Below are 17,584 nucleotides of genomic sequence, written 5' to 3'. Positions count from 1 at the left end.
CCCGATGGTAACTTGCTAACTGTGCGTCTAGTACGTATGATTATGGAGTACTTTTATGTTTATATATGTATATTTGATATATAATTAATATGGAAACGACCTTCGGATGGTCACCCGAAATCCCACCAGACCACATCCAAATCGAGGAAAAGGAAATAGGGTGGATGGCCTTCCTAAGCCCTTTAAACATTATTTATACATCTATACATATATGGGCATGCAATTTATAATATAAAAGCATAAATAAGTTTTTATAAGACATTTGAAACATAAGTATTATTTTTAAAGAAAGATCGACTTGATGTCAATCTATAGAACAAATTGAAGGCGTAGGGTTGGTTAAAACAGTTTAAGTATAAGGAACATTGGTTTAAATCACAGTTGTAATATAACTTGAAAAGTAAATGGGTTTGTAAAACATTTTGAAGTAAAGCGGTTTGTTAGACAGTTTGAACAGTGATAAAATCACTGGCTTCCCCTAGTTATTAATCACACGTGATTAATGCAATCACATGTGATTGAAGCAATAACTATAAGTATTTAGCCTGTATCCCCCCCCCCCCCCCTTGAAAGCATATAAAAGCATTTAGAATATTTAAAAAGGTTGATTAAGGGGTATGAAACTCACTTGATTGATTGAAGAAAGCGAGATGGAAAACTGGGCAGAGTTTCGTCTCGGAAAACGGATTTTTCTCGGGATTCTCGGGAATCTCGGGAGTAAAATCGACCCTCGGCACTTGAGCAAAAAGACCAGAGCTTCGGGTTTGAACGGGCACGGAAAACGAGGCAAGATTGTGAGAGAGAAGAGAGAAGTGAGCAACATTTTCGAAAAGCCTCGCATTCTATTTATAGGAAGGCTGAACCGCCTCCGTACGCGGGGCGTACGCTCGTACGCAGCGCGTACGCGTACGTCATGCATGACCGAAGCCTCGACTGCCTCGGCTTCGGATGGGACGGGTTGCTGGGTACGCGGGTCGGACGGGACAGCGGGTCGGATGGGACGGCGGGTCGGACGGGTCGGACACTTCGGACGGGTCGGATACCTCGGATAGGGCGACGTGGACGATCCGAGGCCCTTAATCTCAGTACGCGGGGCGTACGAAGGTACGCAGGGCGTACTTCCGTCCTATCCGATGACTCCCCTTCGGATAATACCGGGAGTTTATAATTAAATTTATATTTATTTTAAGTAAACTTCAAAAATTCATATCTCCCTCATATGAACTCCGTTTTTGACGTTCTTTATATCCACGCGAAGGTGAGACCATGATCTACAACTTTCGTTTAGATTACGTTGGCAAATTCCGAAATTATTTTTATTATTTATTTATTAAAATGACGTGATTAAGGAATTTCTTCAAAAATTCATAACTTCCTCATCCGAAGTCAGATTTGGACGTTCTTTTTATGTACGCAAACCTTGATATGATTCCTACTACTTTATTTAACCCGAATAAGATTTTAGGAAGGTTACATTTTGACCTAAATTTGATTGGTTTTACATTACGTTGACTCGAAATATCGGGTTGTCACATATGTACCGGGCCCGGTCAGAACTAAGTTGATGTGTTCAATTAAGTTCTTTTTCAAACAAATCGAAAATCGGGAAACAAACTGATGGACAATAAGTAAGACATTGTTCCATGTATTTGTCCGGCTGATATCTAGAATAGAGGATTATATGATCAATTATCTTAAATGGCGTATCAATATCTTCTCAGTTCCGAGAGACCTTGAAAGATTGCCGGTCGGTTCCTGAAGTACTGGAGTTATAGTTATTAGACTTATCCAAGTGGGAGACTGTTGGATAAGGTGTCTAAGTCCATAACTATTTCGGGCCAATACTTGACCCGACCCGGCATGGTCCATTTGGGTTGCATGGCACCATGCAATTGGATAGACTAAATGAGAGAAATAACACTTAGAGATTATTAATATATTATAAGTTCTAATATATTTATAATATTATTTGATTAGTTTGATCAAGAATTAATTTAGAATTAATTAAGTGATCAAAAGATAACTAATTAAATATATGGGTTGATAATGTAAATCATTCATATCTTGTATAGTGGGCTAAGAGGCTCCATGGATTATCAAGTTGGGTTCCACCCGTAGGATGCTCCATGGGAGTTACCAACCCATGGGTCATGGAAATGAAGAGTCATGACACATTAGGGTTTACATGGTGTAACCCTAGATGTGTCTACACTATATAAGAGTCCCATTCTCCACCAAAATCGGCTACACATAAGAAACTACAGGGATAAGCCGATTTCAAGAAGTGTGTATTCTCTCAAAAGTCTTTCCAAGAGCATTTGGTGTTGTGTGAAGCATTTGAGGCATCACACTTGGGGTGCTAGGCTCACAAGGTTTCAAGGATCAGAAGCAACAACAAGGTAAGTTATTCTATCTTTCATTCAAGTTAAAAATTGTTCCCCATGTATGCTAGATAGGAATATAACCTTGGAATTCAACTTTACATGATAATTAGACAAACATAGATCCAAGGTTATTAGGGTTGCATGCACACTTAGGAAGTGTTAGAATGCTCAAAACCCATCAGTTCTATCAGATGGGGTACACAGATCCCATCCCCTCCATCACTAACTTCAAGAAGTCAAACGTTCCTCCACTATGGGATGGTCTCTTTACCCTTCTTTTCAAAGCATTTTCTGAAAGGGTCACTGGTTCAGATTGTGTGAGTAAATCCTTCATGACGATCCTCTATAGCCTCCACTATGGGATGGTCTCTTTACCTCGGGCCTAAGGAACTTGATTTTGATAGTTTCATTATAGTCCATTCTCGACCCAAGAAGAGAGTGAGGATGATGCCCCTCTCACTCAGAAGCATCTCAAAGATCTAAACACGAAGTCAGATACTCTTCTTGCATCATCTACTGCCTCCTCAAGCTAAGCCTTTTCTAAAGCAGCAGTTAAGTGTATGCTCGATACTCTGCTGAAAGAGCAAGCGGCGAACCTTACACAAGCAAACAAGGCTGTTGAGGACTCCACTCTTTCCAGTCAACAAGCGACCGAAAATGTCGATAAACTAATCTCGTAAACGAAGTCCTTTAAGACAGAGCTTCATACTGCAGCTGAAGCGAGTGCTACTAAGGCGAATGATGTGATCACGAATCTCAACACTTCCCTTCCCTCTAAAAGGGAGAAACTGGAACAGTTTCGTACGGGTATCTCCACTGGTAACACCACATTTCACTCTTCCATTTCCTCGAGGCTCACCAAGTTTCAAGACGATCTGGCTCTTGAAAGTAAAATCCTGGACAAAATCGCTCTCCGTACCACTCAAATCTGCACTCAAATCATTAAGATCAAACACACGAAGACATAAATCATGGATCTTAAATCTGAAAGAGCAGTTCTAAAACAAGGCATGGGAGACGTGAATGTGTTACTGTCTAATCTTCTTAAAGCCCATGATCCTATTCTGACCATCACTATTCAAAGACACTTTGCTTATAAGCTTCATCATGCTCTCGCTCTTCTTAATAGACTTGAAGGTGTTTCTGAGGCCCATGTCCCTCCGAAACAAGGGGGAGAAGATAAATCTACTAATATGTGGGAAGCACCTAAAAAAACGAACCGAAGGGTAATGTAGCTTCGGGTTTGGAAGGGAAAGATCCAATGATTAATGTTGATGAAGGAGACAAAACTGAAGAAAATCAGCTAAAGCGAAAGGCTCATGAGCATGAGCTAAAAGAAAGTGCTCGCATTGCAAGAGAAGATGAGGAGAAGTAAAGAAAAGAAAAAGAAACTCATGACACTTTGGAGAGAAGAAAAATGCTCTTTCCATTGTGGACATTGGAGCGATTGATGCATGAGGTAGTTGAATTTCCAAGTGTTCACTAGTTGTAGCCAATTGTTTCTTTCGACTTGGAAAACACAAAGGATTCACAGTTCAATATGCCAATAACACGAAAAGCCTTCATTTTTCACTGTTTTGATTCCATTATCATAGTTCCCTCAACAGACATGAAAGTGGATAAACCCTTAATTGACTTTTATCTCACTCATGACAAATCTTATTATTTGACCTGGAGTGCTCAGAAGCTAACATCAGTCAAGGTGACAGGGCCAATTGCTATAGGAGGCTTTGTGAATGTGAAGTTCAAGGCGAAAAGGGGTTCAGAAAATGTTATGCATGAGTTCATGCTTACTGATCTGCCCAATCTCAATCCTCATGACTAGATTTTGTTGTTCAACCTACTACTGCCTGATGAGCAAAAATACAAACCCATTTTGGCTCACTTAAAGAGAATGTTGGTTTCATATATATATATATATATATATATATATATATATATATATATATATATATATATATATATATATATATATATATATATATATGAAGTGGTGAACCTTGACGTTAAATTAGCTAAAGTTTTAAAGCGAATGACAATTGTCAATCCGATTAGAAAAGCTAGCGACATGAGCGAAATGAGTATGGGTAAGATTGATACAGTCTACTTGATTGTGATGTTTCAGCGTCGGACTGATGTTCCTGGAGCTTTCCAAAAGTGCCTCTTCACTTTACCTAACGAACACTTGTTCTCCACAATCTGCTTAGAACATATTTTGGAGATCATCAACAAGTGTATCTTGAATGATGTTGCTGTGAAGAAGAAATTCAATGATATGATTCGGTGGTATATCTTGTTTCGCAGTACTCTACTCGCTGTGATTCCAAAGCTCTTCAAGACAATTAAGAAGACTCTGCAGTGAAGCATCTCTCGCCTCAATTGACGCAAAGGGGGAGATTGTTAGGTGTTAAAGTTGCGTCATTGGTCTTATAATAGTTAGTCCATTTTGTGCACGGTATTGGGACTCTCCTGCCGTCACATTAATTAGGGTTTAAGTATTTATAGTGCATGCATGTACCATAGGAAGTTAACGGTTTTTGCTTAGATTTCTTTTATAAACCCTAACATGCATCTATAGTTGAAATTCTTCATCAAGTTCATCTGGAGTGTGACTTTTAATCATTCAGTATTTGTTTGATCATCTTTGTGTTCTTTACTTACCTGTCTGAATCTAATCGATCATTAAGGATTTTCATCCTAATACTTCCCTCTCAGATTGGAGAAAGTTTTATCTTTCTGCCTAATTGATTCTTCTTATTCGTTCTGCTATACATTGAAACTTTTTTAACGACTCAGAATTACACTTAATCTTGTAAGCATAACCATTTTATTGAACCATTAGTAAATCATGACGAATAGTCTTTATCACTCTTGTGGTGGATCTGACCAGTACACATCAATGTGCACTTGATCCTAAAGTGTTTCACTTGACTCACATATATATGTGAACAAGGAATTAGTCTCAATTTTCTCAAGCACCAAGATTTTCATACATCATATAATTCAAATCACATGATTCCAAGTTTCACTCCAATTGAAACTTGGGCGATGAAATTCTTTCCTTACTTAGAAAATTACGACACTACCACAATCGATATAACTAGTAATCAAACATTTTCAACATTCCTATTAATGGAAACATACAAAAAACAATCTTCACAAATGTCATTGCAAGGAAATATAAAATAAGATAAAATCAATTTTTCTTTATTTATAAAAATGCAGAAACTTGTCCTTACAATGCAAATTCAAATGAAAACAATGTTACTAAATATTCCTAAGAAATCTATCATAACTCCTAAGGAACAACTCAAAAATACGACCATCAAACCATGCGATCGAAATACATTTCTTTACGACCAGACTCGACTCACTCTTCCTTTAAGCTTCCTTTCCTTTCTTCGATCCTACAAAACATCAAAATGTAATCTTATCACGTCATGTATTAAGAATTTAAAAATAGGAACTTAATAGAGTTAGATATTAGACTAACCTAAAGCAGAGTCATACAATTTGAGTTTACCATCCTTATGATCCTTCAGGTAGATACGGCAGCTTCTCATCCAATTCCCCTTCCCTTGGCAATAGAAACAAACAGACGCTTTTGGAATGGTACATGGGACAATCTCAAATTTAGCCTTTCTTTTTACCATTTAGTCAAGCAGTTTGACCTTGGCAGATCCCTTTCCATTGGAAAGAGAAAACTTTTATGCACATCCAATGTTGCCTATTTTCAATGTCTACGGAAGTTTGGGAGATAGATCTTCCAATCAAATTTGCTTGACCAGTGCGACAAATCATTGATGATTCAGCAGCAATTAGCAAATAGTTAAGATCGATAAGGGTCATGTCATGCTCTGTCATATAGTAATCTTCAACAAACTGACTATATGACTCGGGAAGTGATTGAAGAACCGAGTCAACAGCCAGCGTCCTTGGGAAAATGACACCCCATATTGCTAGCCTGTCAATATGCAACTTCATCTCCAAGACATGAGCACATACAGACTTCCCATCTTCGTGTTTACTGGCCAATAGGGCTTGAGTGACCTTGAACTTTTCAAGTTGAAGAATATGTGGGTCAGGGAGAATTATTTGAGGAGGTGGAGGAAATTAAGTACGATTTCTAGTTCCTCGATCGAAATGTGGAACATCATCTTCTTGAAGAAAGCTTTTTCCAAAAAGTTAAGGAAGACCATAGTTGTCAAAATTAAACATCTACAAGGGGAGAAATTCAAGTAAGTTGATTTAATCCTTAATATAACACCCAAATGAAATATTAAGGCGAGGATCCAACACAATAATTCACAATTTAGAAGAGGGATGTCGTAATCCAATTGCAAATTATTTGAAGGTAGGTAAATGACAATTTACCAATTCCACCATGAAAACGAAAATTTTAAATGAATTAGGTTTTAAAGGAAATTCCTAGATCTTTTGAGATTCATTGAATTTTTTAATGGCATGTTTAATCTTGATTTTTCCCTTCAAGTTTGTGACTGAGATACCGAGGATCACAAACAAGGTGTAAATAACCGTGCGAATTAGCTTGATACTCTCGATGTCATTAATCACCCAATCAATGTGTTGGTTAACCACACACGCTCCATTGATCAATGATAATTCACGAGCTACCCATTGCCATCCTTCATTAGCCCCACATTAGTGTTTCGGTTAGCCACACACGCTCTACTAACGGCTAATAAGGTGCAATATGCAAACTTTAATGGGTTAGCATCAAATTCACATTTTTCCTAAAGTAACTGAGATTGGGAATTTATAAAAAATTTAGTTACTTTATATTTCATCATACTTTTAATGAGGATTTAAGTGTCCTATCAAACCCGTTCGGCTAACGACCCTCCACTGGTCAAGAGTGAGGTGTGTAAGAGTAGATACCTAATGGCGGTCATTTTACAGGTCGCTTCATTAAACACCCCTTATAGTCCAGCTTTGTGAATGAGACCTACTAACGGTAAGACCGACTTTTAACTTATATATATGTAATATATTATACTTTTAATTTTATATAGTATAAGGGTGTATTTTAAACATTTAAAATACTAAGTGGTTTAATCTATTAATAAATTAAACTTTTCATTTAATTAAACTAAAACCATGTCATTATGGATTTATTAATTGTCTCTTTTAATTAGACACTTAAGTAATTTAATAAAACCATAAGGGTGTAATTTGAACTATTCAAAATATCAAGGTTCTAAATTTAAGATTTCAAAATTAAGGCCATTTAATTAAATTTTAAGATACAAAACCAAGAGGTGCAATTTTTAAATATTTTCAAATTACTAGGGTTTTTGGAATCTTAATGTTTCATGAATGAGACTTTTCAAGTCCAAAAATTGAGGGCAAGTTTTGAAACTCTTCAAACCCTTTTCAATTCCATAACATAGAATTTAAAGTTCCATAAATGAGACTTATCAAATTCCAAAACTTGAGGGCAAGTTATGAAACCTTTTAAAAATCTCTTGAATCAATTTGATAGCAATTAAACTAATAATACAATTAACTATATCACAAATTGACCTAATCTAATTTCACATAGCAAGATGATTCAAATGAAATTCTACAAATAATTAAAATTTCACAAAATCAAATAATTATCTTCAAATTTAATAATCATCATTCAATTTGGATGAGGATAATCATTACCTTATTAGAAAAATCAAATTTTTTCATTCAAAACAGTTTGTGGTAATGATCCAAATCCAAAACTGGCCAAAAAAAACTCGAAAAATCTGCAAACAGGTGATCCTACTCGTCGAGTTCATGGCATGGACTCAACGAGTTCATCACATATCATCCAACTCGTCGAGTTCCCTTATGGGACTCGATGAGTCCAACGGTCAATGACCAAATATGACATTTTTTAAGCTTTGAAAACCAAACAATTGCATTAATATAACAGAAAACATCCTAGGCTCTGATACCACTGATGGGTTATGAGCACTATAACATCCCTATGGTGCACATACAACCCTAATGCTTTGGATCTAGTTTTCTCTAATTATACATGCAATTTCATTTTTCCCAAAGCATGAAGCCTAACTAGCATACAACTTTGATAAATGAAACATAAAAACAAGTTAGATGATTACCTCTTTATTGTAGCTTGTAGAACTTGGCCTTACAAGAGCTTAACACCTCAAGTGTGATGTCTTAAGTGTGTCACAAACACCAAGAAAAATTGAGGACAATGAGAGAGAGCTTGGAGGCACCAAAAATTGCCTAGCTTCTTCTTAGAATGCACTTTGTTTGATTTTAGGGTTTAGGAGGTTACATATATATATTGTAGAATTCCAAAGGTCATTTGTAAACCCTAATCCATACACTTAGGCTTTTGGTCCAATAATTCATTTGGACTAACACTTCATGGACTCTCACATAAGCTTAGTCCATTACTAATCAATCATGGATCATTAGTCCAAACTATATGAACCACTGATTTATATAATCAGTCCCCGCTAATTTAATTAGTCTCTTTGATCACTAAACTAATTTCAAATTAATTATGGATTAATATCAATTAAATAATATGACTTCTCAATTGATATATTATATTTATAATATATTAATAAATCACAAATAGCCTCTTTCTCAAATATTCATCCTATCAAATTGCTTCAGTGAAGGCAAACTAAAATGGGCCATGCTACTATCGGGTCAAGTACATACCAGTTATAGTTATGGGTTTAGACACCTAATCCAACTAACAATCCTTTAGGCAGGCGTTGTTAAGGTCCGAGTAATCTATGCACATTTTCCATGACCCATTGGCTCTCTTTACCATGACGGTATTTGCGGTTGATGTTGGGAACATTACTTCCCGGAGGATGCCAGCGTTCACCAGATCGGCCACCTCTACGTTTATAGCCTTGTTCAGTTCTGCCGCTTGGCCCCTCTTTTTTTGTTTAATTGGATTGCTTCCAAACATGATATTAAGGTTGTGTTCTATAACCTGTCAATCAACGCCAGTCAGATTTGTTGGTTTCCAGGCGAAAACGATGGGGTATTGCTTCAGGAGTATGACCAGCCGTGCCCTGGTCTCATCTGATATGTGAGTATCGATTCGCACAAGATGTTCTGGATATTCCATGTTTATCTGGCATTTCTTGGTGGAACATCACTCCTTATACTTTTTTGGTGCTCGCACAAGCTCTGGGGAGGCTATGATCTGTTGGCAATGTTGTGGTCCTGGTGTTTGTGGCGTGGACCATCGCCGATCCCTGGTGTGTGCTAAATTTAACGATGCCATGTATCGTCGATGGTAAAAGGTGCAGTAAGGAGATTGTGATGTGAATTATAAGCATTGATTTGGCATGCAGAATTAAAGAACACACAAAGAACATGGTGATTTGGGTGCTAAAAGGTGTATTCGATCATAGTAAATGAGTACAAAAAAGGTACTAGATCTAGAACTCCGTAAATAACTCACTCACTAATCACTATGAACTACATCTCTCAAGCACACCTCTATAAGTGGTATGAACCCTCCTTATATAGAGGTGTTTACATGTCTCTCTCTCTATCTATCTATCTATCTATCTATCTATCTATCTATCTATCTATCTATCTATCTATCTATCTATTTATCTATCTATCTATCTATCTATCTATCTATCTATCTATCTCTTATGTCAAAAGGCTAATTTACCACATGCAAGTGGGTCTAAAAAGGTCAAACCATTTACAAAGTCATACATGGATAACTTTGTACCCAACAGATTGCCGATCGTCCGAGCAGAATATTGTGTTCTGCTGGGTACCGAATCACAAAGAATTCGATTGTTCTTGTGATTCGGTCCCCCTCATCGTGGCTGACCAATGTTAAGGGCAGACGGTTAGTGCCCAATGGCCACAAGCTATGCCCAGTGAATCCTACCAATGGTCCACCAGTTGGGGGCTGTAGCCCCTCCTTCCACGCATCTAGTAGTTGCCGGAAACAATGCTCATATAGAGTATATCAGAGCAACTACCATTGTCAATGTATATTCAATGGACTTTCGTGTTACGAATGAATCCATATATAAGGAGTGGGTCTTGCGGATCCAAGTTCGATGGTCTAGGATCGTTGGTCGAGAAACTAATGTTAAGTAGATTTCTCGAGAGTGCCTTGATCTTGTCTTCAGCGTAGTGAGGTGTGTTTTTCTTATGAGAGTTAGAGATGGTGAGTGCCTCAATGTTGTCATACGGAATTGTTTGCAACAAATCGAGATGCGATATTGCCGTCTGAGGTAGTGAAACATCATACAATAGTTGTTAGAAATGGCTATGGCGTACAATAGTTGTTAGAAATTGCTATGGCGTACTGGATCTGCTATTTTCGTCGTAATCGGTTGGACCTATGCCATTAGCACCTGGATTTGGACATGTGTTCTACACTCGCGATGATGGTCGTTGTTTAATGTCATCGGTATTCTGAACAGATCTTCTACTACCATCCTACATGTTGTTGGTTTTATATCGCCCTTTTGCAGAGAACCAGCGTCGCCTATTGGCTGTATCACTCTGAGGAAACATCCAGATGGCACCAAATGTTGTGACATGTTCTACAAGGGTTAGGATGTTGGATGACGGACCTGTCCTGGAAGCTTTCTTGATAACACAACACAGAAGAATTGTTAAAGGACATCCGTGTGTTCTCCTGGGACGTCGCTCCGATGATCAAGTTAGTTTTCTGAGAGAGGTCATTTTTGGGTAATATTCATGAGAGAGAAGATGGATTCCTTCCATGAGGCGGAAGAGATCCTTTTATACATGTTTCTAACGGATCGTGGGGACCTCGTCCGATGAGTGTGAGACGTGGCCTCCTCTGACTGGGAGGATCATGCCCACGTTAACTAACTTCCTGGTGACGTCAGTTCTGGGCGTCACCTAAGCTTCTTTTCATGTCCTGATTGGTCGTGAGCGAATGAGAAGATCACAGGGGATATTCGTCCCTTGTGGAGGGAAACGAACTGCCACCCCGGTGTTGGACTGCCTTGGCCAAGGTCCTGATGAGATAACATCTCGTTTGTATCTGGTAACGTTAACATATATATATATATATATATATATATATATATATATATATATATATATATATATATATATATATATATGAGAAAATTACAAATATAGCCTAATCCCTTAACTACTTTGTGGAAAATAGCCAAAAAAAAACAAATTACAAAGATAGCCACGAAAATTGCAGATGAATTAAGCTCATCTGGGATTTTAACATTTCATCAGCAAACATACAAGTCAATAAAGCACATTTGTGCTTTAGCAACTTGTACAATCGTAGATAGACTAGTCAATTTGCGATTTTACAACCCATCTGCGATTTTTCCTTTTTCTAGATATAGAAACGTAATTTTTTTGCTTCATTTTTCACAATTTTTTTTTGATGATTTTTGTCTTTAGAAGCACTATGGATGATTTCATGAACAATCCCAACAATATGTATAAAATTTAATATTTAAATTATCAAGTTATTAAAATAATAACCACTAATTATTATAAAATTTAATCTGTGATACAAGTGACAGTTGTATTCACATTCAACTCCTAGCAATTTCCATATGTACAACACTTTTGCACTATTGGATATGCCGACTCATATTTAAATTATAGAAAATAAAAAATTTATAATTTATGAAAATTTTATATTCATTCTAAAAGTATTATATTTTATTAGTAAAGAGTCCTCGTTGTTGTATATATGATTTAATGTCAAAAATTTATTGTCAGAATTGTTCATGAAATCGTCCATAGTGTTTCCAGGGAAATAATTCTTCAAAGAAAAAGTTTGAAAATGAAACAAAAAAATATGTTTTTATACCTGGAAAAAATCAAAATCACAAATGGGTTGTAAAATCGCAGATGGACTAGTCCATCTGCGAACTGTGCTTTAGTGACTTGTTCGTTCAAATCGCAAATGGAATGTTAAAATTGAGATGGGCTTAATCCATCTGTGATTTTGATGACTATATTTGTAATTTAGGGTTTTTTTGCCAATTAATCCAAAGCCCAATGCTTATTCTTGGTTAAACTCCGATACCTAAAATCCCTGTTTTTGTGTCTCTAGATTCCCCAAGTTGTTGCAGCCAAAAAGAACCATAACCAAGAGCTCTCCTCCTCCGTTTTTTGGTTTTTATGGTGGGAGATGATGCGTGACGATGTGATGGTTCCGACGATAGTAATAGTGCCTTCGATTGTCACAGTGTAGGTCTCTTGTGGCTGGAGGTGTTTAACAATGGCAGACTGTGGTTTACGATGTTTGGCTATTTGGTTTTTTCTAGATAGGTGGCAGGATGTTAGAAATTAGGGTATAGTAAGGCTTGGAATTTTGAGAATTGTGTAAAACACTTTCAGATTAAAGCATTTTGGTGGTACTCCCAATATTCTTTAATCGGATAAGACTCAAAGAGACAATAGTTTAGAATGTTTTGATGATAGTTTCGTATGTACCATAAATGAGACCAAAACCGACTTTATGATCTTTTTCTGAAAATTGTCATATGACAGTTTCAAACTGCCGACCCCAGCTAGGGGCTCTGCCCCTTGGACCCCGCTCACAGGGTCGCTACCCCCGGACCCCCGTTCGTTTAGGGGCTTAGCCCCTAAATGACAGTGTACTTTAAAAACTTGATCAAACTTAAACAAGTGTGTACTCCACACCTTCCTTACTTTTTTAATATTTATCAATATCACTTTTGGTCAACAAAGTAATCCCATTTCACTTAAATAATATTGATGATAACAAATCACCAACAAAACCTCCCCCATTTAAGTGTAATCTTGATTAACTTAAAATGAAACATAACACCAACAAACTGATGCATAAATGAAATATCGTGACGATTGAATTTCACCTTAGTATATTACACAATCCAAATATTCGAATAGCAGGGTGTCACTAAGGATTGAACCTTTTCTACCCATAGTGAATACATGAAGATAATACACACAATAGTTTACATTCTCATAAGCTCTAACTTGACACTATATTTTACTAGCTTGTGTCTTATCCTTCAGTAAGCATATCAATGCCAAGTCCTAACTTCTTGAAGCAGCTAAACTTCATGCTTATATAGGTAGTCCTTTTATTCTTGCACCTACAAATGCAATTTTTCAAAAAAAACTATTAAGAATAGAAATTCAGCCTCCTTTACTTGCAGTACTGAACACATACCTTAGGATGATGATAATAATGTGTTCCAATCTTCAAATATCAAGCTTTCCACATTGAATTCAACATCTAATATAACATTAGATGGGAATTGGTTATCTCAATATAAAAGATTTTAAGTGGACTACCCATCCCTACAGCCGCCTTGTGTACAAGTTCTCTTGCTAACCCTTTGGTTAGATGATCGGCTAAATTCAACTGAGTTCTTAGAAACTCCATAGGTATCATACCAATCATGATGAGCTCATGAATCATGCTATGTCTAACACCTAAATGTCTAGACTTTCCATTATACACTTGACTATAAGCCTTAGCCAAGGTTTCAACACTATCACATCTATTAGAAATGGTAGATATTGGTTTGGGCCATAATGGAATTTCATAAATCAAATTCCTTAGCCACTCAGCTTCTTTTCCAGTCGCAAAAAATGCAACAAACTCAGACTCCATAGTTGAGTAAGTAATACAAGGTTGTTCCTTGGATGCCCAAGAAATGGCACCTCCTCCAAGAAGAAACACCCAACCACTTGTAGAGGAGTGATCCTCTAAGTTGTTATTCCAGCTGGCATCTGAATAACCTTCCAAAACAGAATGATATCCACTATAAGTTAAACCATAATTCATGGTCCCTTTCAAGTACTTGAATACTCTACTCACAGCTTGCCAATGATGTTAACTAGGATTACTAGTATATCTACTAGGCCTTCCCACAACATATGCTATATCAGGCCTAGTACTAATCATGGCATACATTAGAAAACCAATAGCCCTTGAGTATTCTAGTTGAGACACTAGAAATCCTTTATTAGGTAGAAGCTTAAGACTAGGATCTATAGGAGTGCTAACAGGAGAAAAATTCTCAAAGTTAAACTTTTTCAATATCTTCTCAATACAATGAGATTGAGAAATTGAAATCCCATTGTTTCCTTTTCTAATTCTTATACCAAGAATTACCTTAGCCTCTCCCATGTCTTTCATATCAAAACTAGATGATAAGAATTTCTTGGTTTTATCAACTTCTTCTAAATCAGTACCAAAAATCAACATATCATCTACATATAAGCAAATCATGACTCCTTTAACTGAAGTATCAAATTTGCTATATACACACTTGTCAGCTAGGTTTAATACAAAACCATTAGACAAGACAACATCATCAGACTTTTAATTCCATTGTTTTGGTGCTTGTTTCAAACCATATAATGATTTCTTCAACTTTCACACTTTATGTTCATTTCCAGGCATCACAAACCCTTCAAGTTGTTTCATGTATATTTCATCATCCAAGTCACCATTCAAGAATGCAGTTTTCACATCCATTTGGTGATTCACAAGATTATGTATAGTTGCGCAAGAGCTAATAATAACCTAATAGTAGAAATTATGGCAACAGTAGCATAAGTATCAAAGAAATCAATGCATTCCTTTTGTCTAAAGCCTTGGATAACCAATCTGGTTTTATACTTATCAATTGTACCATCCACCTTCATTTTTCTTTTGAGGATCCATTTACATTCTAATGCCTTGCAACCAGAAGGTAAATCAGCCAATACCCAAGTATTGTTATGAATGATAGAATCAATCTCATCATGAATTGCCTCTTTCCAGAAATGAACGTCCCTAGAAGCCATAGCTTCACTGAAAGTCTTTGGATCCTCTTCAATATTAAAACAATACTGATGTTGAGACACAGTCTTATTTCTTGTTCCTTCAACTAAATATAGTTGAAAATCATATCCAAAAGATTTAGCTTTTCTAGCTCTAGTACTTTTTCTAAGTTCAGATACCGAACTTGTACCAGCAGAAGCATCTTCAGCTTGAGTTGTGTTCTTGCTGAAAAATTTCTTAATCATATCCCTTGGTCTAGGTATAGATGTAAATCTTTCTTCATCAAAGATACCATCTCTTGACTCAATAGCAGTGTTCACAGATATAGAGTCATTAGATTCTAAAACATACAATCTATAAGCTTTGGAATGCTCAGCATATCCAATAAAGATACAATCTATACCTCTCTCACCCAATGTTTTCCTTTTAGGTTCAATGAGTGTTACAGCTGCTCTACAGCCCCAAACTTTAAGATAACTCAAATTTGGTACCTTTTTAAACAAAAGTTCATAAGGAGTATTCTTACTCCTTTTATTTGGAGTTCTATTCAAGATGTAACATGCAGTTAACATTGCCTCACCCCAAAACCCTTCACTTAATCCAGAATATGACAACATGGAATTAACCATTTCTTTCAATGTCTTATTCTTCCTTTCAGCTACACCATTTTGTTGTGGTGTATATGGAGTTGTGGTTTGATGTATTATTCCAGTTGATTCAAAATAAATTGGATCATAATACTCGACCCCAGCAAGGGGCTCTGCCCCTTGGACCCCGCTCCCAGGGGCGCTGCCCCGGACCCCCGTTCATTTAGGGGCTTTGACCCTAAATGACATTGTACTTTGAAAACTTGATCAAACTTAAACAAGTATGTACTCCACACCTTCCTTACTTGTTTAATATTTAACAAGATCACTTTTGGTCAACAAAGTAATCTCGTTACACTTAAATAATATTGATGATAAAAAATCACAAACATAGGAACGATGGTGGAAGGAGGTTCTCGGTAGGTAGCTTCTGGCGATAGCTGCTTGTTAATGAGTTTATTTTTGCGGCAACTATGGTGGCTATTGTTACCCCTTGGAACCCACACACGGGCATATCCACAATAGATCCTGGGGTATCCCGACATACCCCTCAAAAAAATTTCGGTGGTATAATTTTTTTAGAACAAATTCGTTTTATATAGTGTACATATACATAATATTAATATGTTTAGCGAGATAATAATACAAGATATAATTGGTTTAGTTGGTTAAGGTGTTAAGGGATGATTTTCGAGGTTGCAAGTTCAAATCTTCTTGCGAACATTTATTTTCTTTTATTTTCGCAGCTCCTTTTATATAGTTGTATACATATTATACCTATTATATTATGATGTTGTCAACGTTAAGCACAAGTATTGATTTTTCCAAGTAGTTAAATGTTGAACTTTTAAGGTTGAGGTCTCTATTTCGAATCTTGGCTATAAGATTGGTTGATTTTATTTTGCTTATCAAGTTTTCAACTTCTTTTTTAAAAAATTTAAAATTCTCCCACATCATCCATAACATGAAACATAGCTAATATACATATGTTATATAAGCAACACAAGCTTCATAACTCTCATCAAGTTAAACTTTTGAATAGGTTTGGGTTTCAACTCGAAACCGAGTTTGGAAAACCGAGAAACCCGAACCCAGTTTGGTATACCCCTCTACTTTGAACTAGCTCTGCTACTGAACCCATATTGATCTTCAGTTGACCAATGATCCGTATATACCACATGTTCTTAATTTTAAATTGAAACTATGAAAGACCTTGAAGAAAACACACGGCATCTCACCAAATTGGATTGGAAAGCAAACTGAAACAACAGAGTTCACTGTTTTAAAAATTATTATTATGCAGTTTGGTTTCATTTGTATCTTAAAATTTACTTGTATGAGTTAGGAGTTAGCAGTAAAAAGAGTTTTATCAGGGAAATTGTAGTCGTTCTAAAAATATTCATATGTATCTCATGAAGGTGTATAAAACGCTTAGATATAATACTACCTTCTTCTTGAATATATTTCCACCTTTTAACGAAGAAAATTCCAAATAAACTAGAAAACTAATTTATTCGAATTGATTTACATGTGTTTCTTTTTTATATTTCTTATTATTTATCCTTATTAAGTTATTAATAATGGACAAAACAAAGGGAAACTCTAGCACAATTAATTTTTGGGTTTGTGGTCATCAAAGTACTACAATAAAGTTTTGGGTTCATCGTCATCAAAGTTTTTTTTGCAGGTATGGACGCATGTTTTGGGATTCTCTTGAATGGGAACCGATCCTAGATCTTGTATAGTCCGTTGTCATCGGAGTTGGCATATGGGTGTTTCTATCTAACACAAAGTTAAGTGTGTTTGAATGTGAA

This window comes from Lactuca sativa, chromosome 4, assembly GCF_002870075.4.
Source record: "Lactuca sativa cultivar Salinas chromosome 4, Lsat_Salinas_v11, whole genome shotgun sequence".
Lineage (NCBI taxonomy): Eukaryota > Viridiplantae > Streptophyta > Magnoliopsida > Asterales > Asteraceae > Lactuca > Lactuca sativa.
The sequence above is the reverse complement of the archived record's forward strand: the minus strand, read 5'-3'. Positions refer to the sequence as shown.